Source organism: Capra hircus, unplaced genomic scaffold, assembly GCF_001704415.2.
Source record: "Capra hircus breed San Clemente unplaced genomic scaffold, ASM170441v1, whole genome shotgun sequence".
NCBI classification, from domain to species: Eukaryota; Metazoa; Chordata; class Mammalia; order Artiodactyla; family Bovidae; genus Capra; species Capra hircus.
In genome coordinates this window covers 1-6,845 of record NW_017218840.1, presented here as the reverse complement: position 1 = coordinate 6,845, position 6,845 = coordinate 1, and the positions used below count along the sequence as shown (strand labels likewise).

Here is a 6,845-nt window from a genome sequence, read left to right as displayed (position 1 = left end):
GATGTGTGAAATTTGCGAGGCAGGGGACTCCTCCTTCTCCACAAGGAGAGGAGGGGCACTGGCTGTATGGTGTGTGTTGTGGGGTGTCATTGCTCTGTCCACCCGCCCTGCACTTTACTCCACTCTCACATAACTGGGGGAAGGGGCCTCAGGGTCTTTTTTCCCCAACCTCACCCTCACTGTGTTTTGCCTTCACAGATGCTCATTATCTTTCCTATAATTTCACCATTGATGCGCAGCCCAGAGATGATCAGCCATGGTGTGAGGTTCAAGGAGAAGTTGATCAAAAGGTCTTTCTCTCCTATGACTGAGGTACAGCTAAGATCAACTACCTTAGTCCATTGGGAGAGGAAGTGAAAAGTATGAGCGCCTGGGAGACACAGACTCACACACTCAGAGACACTGGAGACTTGCTCCAGGAGCAGATGCCTGACGTTACACCAGAGAAACACACAGACAGGGGTGAGTTGGAAAATCCAAATGCAGGAGGAGTAGACTGGGGGCTTAGCTGCATCCACTGCTTTCCGGTTAAAAAAAAAAAATTGAATATTGTCCTTCCCTAGTAGTCCAGTGGAAAGAGCAGCTGTTGCAGGAGATACCAGGGCCAGATTAGCTGGGCCCAGGGGAGGTGGACCCAGGTGGGTAAGAATCTGTCAAGCCCAGAGGCTGAGCTCTTTCTTTCCTTCCGTGGGATCAGGCTCTCTGACCCTGCAGGCCAGGATGACATGCTGGCGTGAAGACAATGGACACACCAGTGCATTCTGGGAGTTTGGCTTCAATGGACAACTGTGCCTCCTCTTTGATTTGGAGAATGGACACTGGACAATGGTTCATCCTGGACGGAGACAGATGAAAGAGAAATGGGAGAATGACAGGGCTGTGACGGACTTCTTCAAGAAGGTCTCCATGAGAGACTGTCGGGCCTGGCTTCAGGCTTTCATGATGCGCTGGGAGAAAATGCTGAAGACATCAGGTAAGTGAGAAGAGCAGGAGAAAGTGGTCGTCCTCTCATGGTGACATGGACCCACTCCCGTGTGGGGTGTGTGTGTGTGTGTGTGTGTGTGTGTGTGTGTGTGTGTTAGAATGTGATCCGTCAGAGGTGAGTTGTTCCTGGGGGAGCAATGGCCCGGGGACGCTCTGTCATCCTCCTTCCTCTTCCACTCCTGACGTCTCTCCTCACAGCACAGGTCTTTGGAAGACTGAACATGGATTTTTGCTGATCCCAAACCTGTAGACATCTTTTTGATTTCTGAGATTTATTTCTCACTGTACCCTCTTTCCAGAATCTTCTTTCAAATGTCACCAGTCCTTCTGGAAATCTGTCAATACCACCTCTGCTGTAGCTCCTGAGGACTGCATCCTCATGTCACCATCTCTGATGTCACAGCGGGACTGAGTGGCTGTGTTGGAAACCTTGCTCCCCCATTAGCTGTCAGAGCCCGGTGAGGACTGGGCTCCTCCCTTCCCCCCGTCTGGCCTGAGGATTTATCACAGGGGCCTCCATGTGAGGGGTGCCAGCTCTGCATAGTAGGGTACTGAGTCAGGGGGGCGAGGAGGCATCTGCCGAGTTTGGGGTCTGGACAAGGGCTTCACTCTTACTCTCCTTGCAGCACCACCGACCACAGTCCCCGCTACAGTGCAGCCCACGGCCCCAGGCAGCAACTACATAACCGAGATCGTCTTTGTGGTTCTCGCCGTTTTCGTCATAATAAGCATCGTAGCCTGTATCCATTACAAGAAGAGGTACTGAGGGCAGAATTCAGAGGGAAGGCAGGGGCACGGGGCCTGGTGTGAGGACAGGGAGGGAAATCCCAGCCAAGCCCTGCCCATCACTGAACCTCCTCATCCTGGAAATGAGCAGGCGAACAAGGACTCATATAATCTGAGAGCAAGAACTCAGACAAGCTCAGGCCTCAGTTCTGAAAGGTCCTCACTGTCAGAGGACAGTGGGAAGTAGGGGGGCAGCTGAGGGCCTGTTGGAAGTTAAAAGGGTTTAGCCAAGTCCCCTGAATGAGCACAGACTGCTGGCTGGGAGGGCCCAGGGTAGGTGGTGTGAGAACAGCAGGCACTCAGGGGGTGGGCAGGACTCCCGGGGCTGAGAGCAGCATGGGGGCTCCACGTGCTGTGTCAGTGAAGAGGGGACCCACCCAGGGGCCAAGATGAGAGGGGCCGGGCTCTCATCCCAGGAGGAAGGGGGTGGGAAGGCCTTTGCAGACCCAGCTCCAAAGGCCTGTTCTCACAGGAAATGGCATGGGTCAAGCAGGCAAGGCAGGAGCCCCACAGCAGAGACTGGGTGAAGGGGTGAAGCCAGGCCTGTGCTCCTGGAGCAGCTGCATTTGTGACTCAGCCTGCACGTCAGCAGCCTCCTCTGGGGACCCAGAGCCCCATCACTGAGTGGCCATGCCTCGAGCAGAGGTGACAGGATGGGTGGGCCTGAGCTGGGGTGGAGGCGCCCAGCCTGGGGGACCAGGAAGAGATGGGGGCAGGGACCCTGATCCTGAGAACTGTGGGTGCTGCTGGCTCCGAGGCTGGAGGCGAGCAAAGGAAGGAGGTTTGTGTGCAGCCCCCCCCGAGGCTGTCAGGAAGCAAGGCCCCTCCTCTGGGGACCTGCTCCCTGGTCCTTTATACCCCAATCGGGTAGGATCCGGACCTGAGTAAAGGGATTAATTCCTCACTGGCTCCAGTCCTGAGCCTGAGCAGGGGGTGTCAGGGCCTGGGGTGACTGTGATGCAGGAAGGAAGGAGGAGGTGACAAGAAGCTGCTGGGCCTGGGGTGGGGGTGAGGGTGCAGGACATAGGAGCCCCTCAGTGAGGGCGGGGCTGGAGCGGGGGGTGTGGAGGGGCCGCCCCAGGAAAGTGACAGGAGTTCCTCAGCCCCCTGGACCAAGGCCTCTTTCTTATCTGCAGGAGACGGTGCTTCCAGGAAGCCTGACAGGTGCGCTCTCTGCCTTTCTCCTGCTCTTCACTTTAGATCCAGGACATCAGACCCCATGAATCCTCAGTGTTTTCCAGTTACGATGACACAGTAGATGAATCATCTCATGGGCTTTATCACATTTGACGAAATCCTACACAGCATCTTTAAAAAAAAAACAGGAACAATTTATTTCGCCACTTTCTCCTGGTGCTAAGTGATGGAATTTCTACACTGATATGTTCAAGTACTTGAAGAAATCTCCACAAACAGGACATTTTTCATCGTCTTCTAGTTTGTGGATAATTAAACTCTGCCTCGTGACCTCGTTCTTGCAGATGATATTGCAAGAAAAATACCATCAGCTATTACAGGACTCAGGGATTCTTTCTGTGTCTGGAGAAATCACCTCAGCCTATTTTTCAATAGAAGAGAGTTTTATTCATGACTATTTCCCTTAATAATCTATTGTGCTGAAAGTGAAAGTGTTAGTCGGTCAGTTTGTGTCTGACTCTTTGTGACCCCGTGGACTATAGTTCGCCAGGCTCCTGTGTCCATGGGATTCTCCAGGCAAGAACACTGAAGTGGGTTGCTGTTTCCTTCTCCAGGGGACCTCTCTAACTCAGGGATTGAACCAGCGTCTCCTGTGTCTCCTGCATTGACAGGCGGATTCTTTACCATCTGAGCCACTGGGGAAGCCTGTTTATTATGCTAGTGCTATTTAAATCAGCATCTCAGGACTCCAGAAAACTTTAAGTATGTAAGAGTTTTGTTTTTCTAACCACGAGAGAGGTCATGATGTCTCACCATTTCTCCGTCTTATGGGATTCAGTGCACCTGGTGATTCTGAGGAAACAGGGTCTGAGAGGACACACGCAGCTCTGCTCACAGCAGCCGGGACCTAGAAGCCACCTAAACGTCCACCCACAGGTGAATGGACAAAGAAGCTGTGGGACATATACACAGGGCAGTATTACTCAGCCGTCAGAAAGAAAGAAATAATGCCATATGCAGCAATGTGCATGGCCCTGGAGATTGTCATATTGAACAACATAAGTCAGACAGAGAGGCAGAAGCACCTGTTGACATCCTTTATACTCAGAATCAAAAAAGTGATACAAGTGCTCTTCCAAAACAGAAAGAGACTCACAGACTTAGAGATGAATTTATGGTTGCCAGGGGGAAAGGATGAGGGGAAAGGGATAGTTAGAGAGCCTGGGATGAGGGGAAAGGGATAGTTAGAGAGCCTGGGATCAACATGTACACACTGGTTTATTTAAAATGGATAACCAGGAAGGACCTACTGTATAGCACATAGAACTCTGCTCAATGTTACATGGCAGCCTGGGTGGGCATGGGAGGGGGGTTGGGGAAAATAGATGCATGTATGGAAGTGAAAGTGAAAGAAGGTTAGTTACACAGTCATGTCTGACTCTTTGGGATCCCATGGACTGTCAGCTGCCAGCTCCTCTGTTCTTGGAAATCTCCAGGCAAGGGAGTACTGGAATGGGTTGCCATTTTCTTCTCCAGGGGATCTTCACGACCCGGGGATCGAACCCGGGTCTCTTGCATTGCAGGCAAATTCTTTAGCAACTAAGCCACCAGGGAAGATAGAGACATGTAAGTAAGTAAGTGTTAGTCGCTCAGTCGTGCCCGACTCTGTGTAACCCCATGGACTGCAGCCCACCAGACTCCTCTGTCCATGAGATTTTCCAGGCAAGGATACTGGAGTGGGTTGCCATTTCCTTCTCCAGGGAATCTTCTCAACCCAGGGATCGAACCTGGGTTTCCTGCACTGCAGGCAGATTCTTTACTGACTGAGCTACAAGGGAAGCCCTGCATGTGTGTGTTAAATCCCTCGCCTAGCTTCTTTGTGCTGCTCATTCAGGACTCCTGCACTCCTCTCTCTGGGTGTATATTTCCACCTTGCTTCCATCTTAAATAAACTAATTCTGTATGTCTCCAGTAATAACTTGGGTATCTGTTTTTACAGTTTTTGCCTCCTTGAAACATTCTTGCTTTCAAAGATGGTAAGAGCCAAGGGAACTTTGCATCTCACCCCTGGTGTTTCAGTTCAGTCAGTTCAGTTCAGTCGCTAGTCGTGTCCGACTTTTGCAACCCCATGAATCGCAGCACAATAGGCCTCCCTGTCCATCCCCAACTCCCAGAGTTCACTCAGACTCACGTCCATCGAGTCCATGATGCCATCCAGCCATCTCATCCTCGGTCGTCCCCTTCTCCTCCTGCCCCCAATCCCTCCCAGCATCAGAGTCTTTTCCAAATGAGTCAACTCTTCACATGAGGTGGCCAAAGTACTGGAGCTTCAGCTTTAGCATCATTCCTTCCAAAGAAATCCCGGCGCTGACCTCCTTCAGAATGGACTGCTTGGATCTCCTTGCAGTTCAAGGGACACTCAAGAGTCTTCTCCAACACCACAGTTCAAAAGCATCAATTCTTTGGCGCTCAGCCTTCTTCACAGTCCAACTCTCATATCCATACATGACCACAGGGAATAGTGTCTAGAATTCCTCATTTTACACCAAGCTACCCAGGTTCAATTCCTGGGCAGGAAACTAAGATCCCTCTTTAGCACTGCTCAATGCTGTCCCTCTAGATCAATATTAAGGAAATATACATCTTATATTACTACACCTTATATTAAGGTGTAAATATGCACCTTACATATACAGGTAGAGGGGCTTCACAATTTTGTCATGGGAGATTTTGCCTCTGCCAAGAGTTTAAAAAAGAGAAAGTCCTTCCAAAGTTAACCTGGTTCCTTCCCTTTCTAGGCACTTTAATGGCCATTGTTGTTCTTCCTTTCTAGTCCTTGTTTCTTTAACCTTTTGATTGACTTTGTGTCTGTAGGATCTACCAGTTTGAAATAACACTCCTGGTGGCTCAAGGATTACAGCCCGTTCCAGTGGAGGGTGGCCCAGATCCATGTAGGTCCTTGTGAGGGACTTCTGCACCTTGAGGGGAGGCTCAGTTCAGTGGTCTCTGTCCATAGGGAGAAGTTTTCATAGAAGAAAGCTTTCAGCCCTTAACCCTTAAGAATAAGGGTGTGGACCCCTCAGCGGGGAACGAGACAGGCTGGGACAGTTTGCTGCAGTGAGTGTACCGGGACAAAAGTGACATCAAGCATCACAATACAAAGAAATTGTAAGGGGCTAAAAATAATTGCACGCATGTATAGTTGGGGAAAATAATCAACAACAAGATACAAAAAAGACTAAAAACCCAAGGGATTTCAGAGCAGCCAGGAGCAAAAGCAGGGTACTGGTCATGATTCCTGCACACAGCGCCACCAAGGGGGAACAAACACCCAGCTCACCCCTCTGGCCTGAACCCAGGACCTGCCCCCACCCTCATCTCATATGCGGGACTGGCTCCCCCACCCTCTGGAGCCAGCAAGGGAACATATTATTTGTTTTTGCTCCTCATGAGTCCCAATAAAGCTTTCCCCCCCCCGAATTTGTGTCAGGCCTTTTACCAACTTCTATTGATGGAGTCCAGGAGCCCTAGTCGGGGCTAGGGAGGGCTTTTGCTGAAGGTCAGGATGCTGCTCGGGAGATGGTGTCTCCAGTGGGCTTCCAGCAGAAACAGGGGTTGAACGCATGCAGATCCCAGGTGGGGATGCACCGTGTCAGGAACAAAGCAGGCGCAATGGTTGATATGAGTAGAGAGATGGGACGGCTGCCAGGTCCTGACTGCAGAGTATGACGGGCTGGTTCCCAGCACAGGCGATCCTAGAGGCAACACCAGATGGGTGGCCAGCCTGGACACAAAAACTGCACGACTGAAAGGAATGAGACAAGGGAATGCCCTGGGGCTCCACTGGTTAGGACTCCGGGCTTTCACTGCCAGGTGCCCGGTTTGATCACTGGTCAGGTAAGCAAGATCCCAAAAGCCAGGTGGCCGAACAAAAAAAA

The 6,845-nt window shown here is 51.1% G+C and overlaps 1 pseudogene; it reads left to right on the top strand.

Moving 5' to 3' along the window:
- The first annotated feature begins 231 nt into the window (after nucleotides 1-231).
- Nucleotides 232-2,938, top strand: LOC108633337 (annotated as a pseudogene).
- The last annotated feature ends 3,907 nt before the right edge of the window (nucleotides 2,939-6,845 follow it).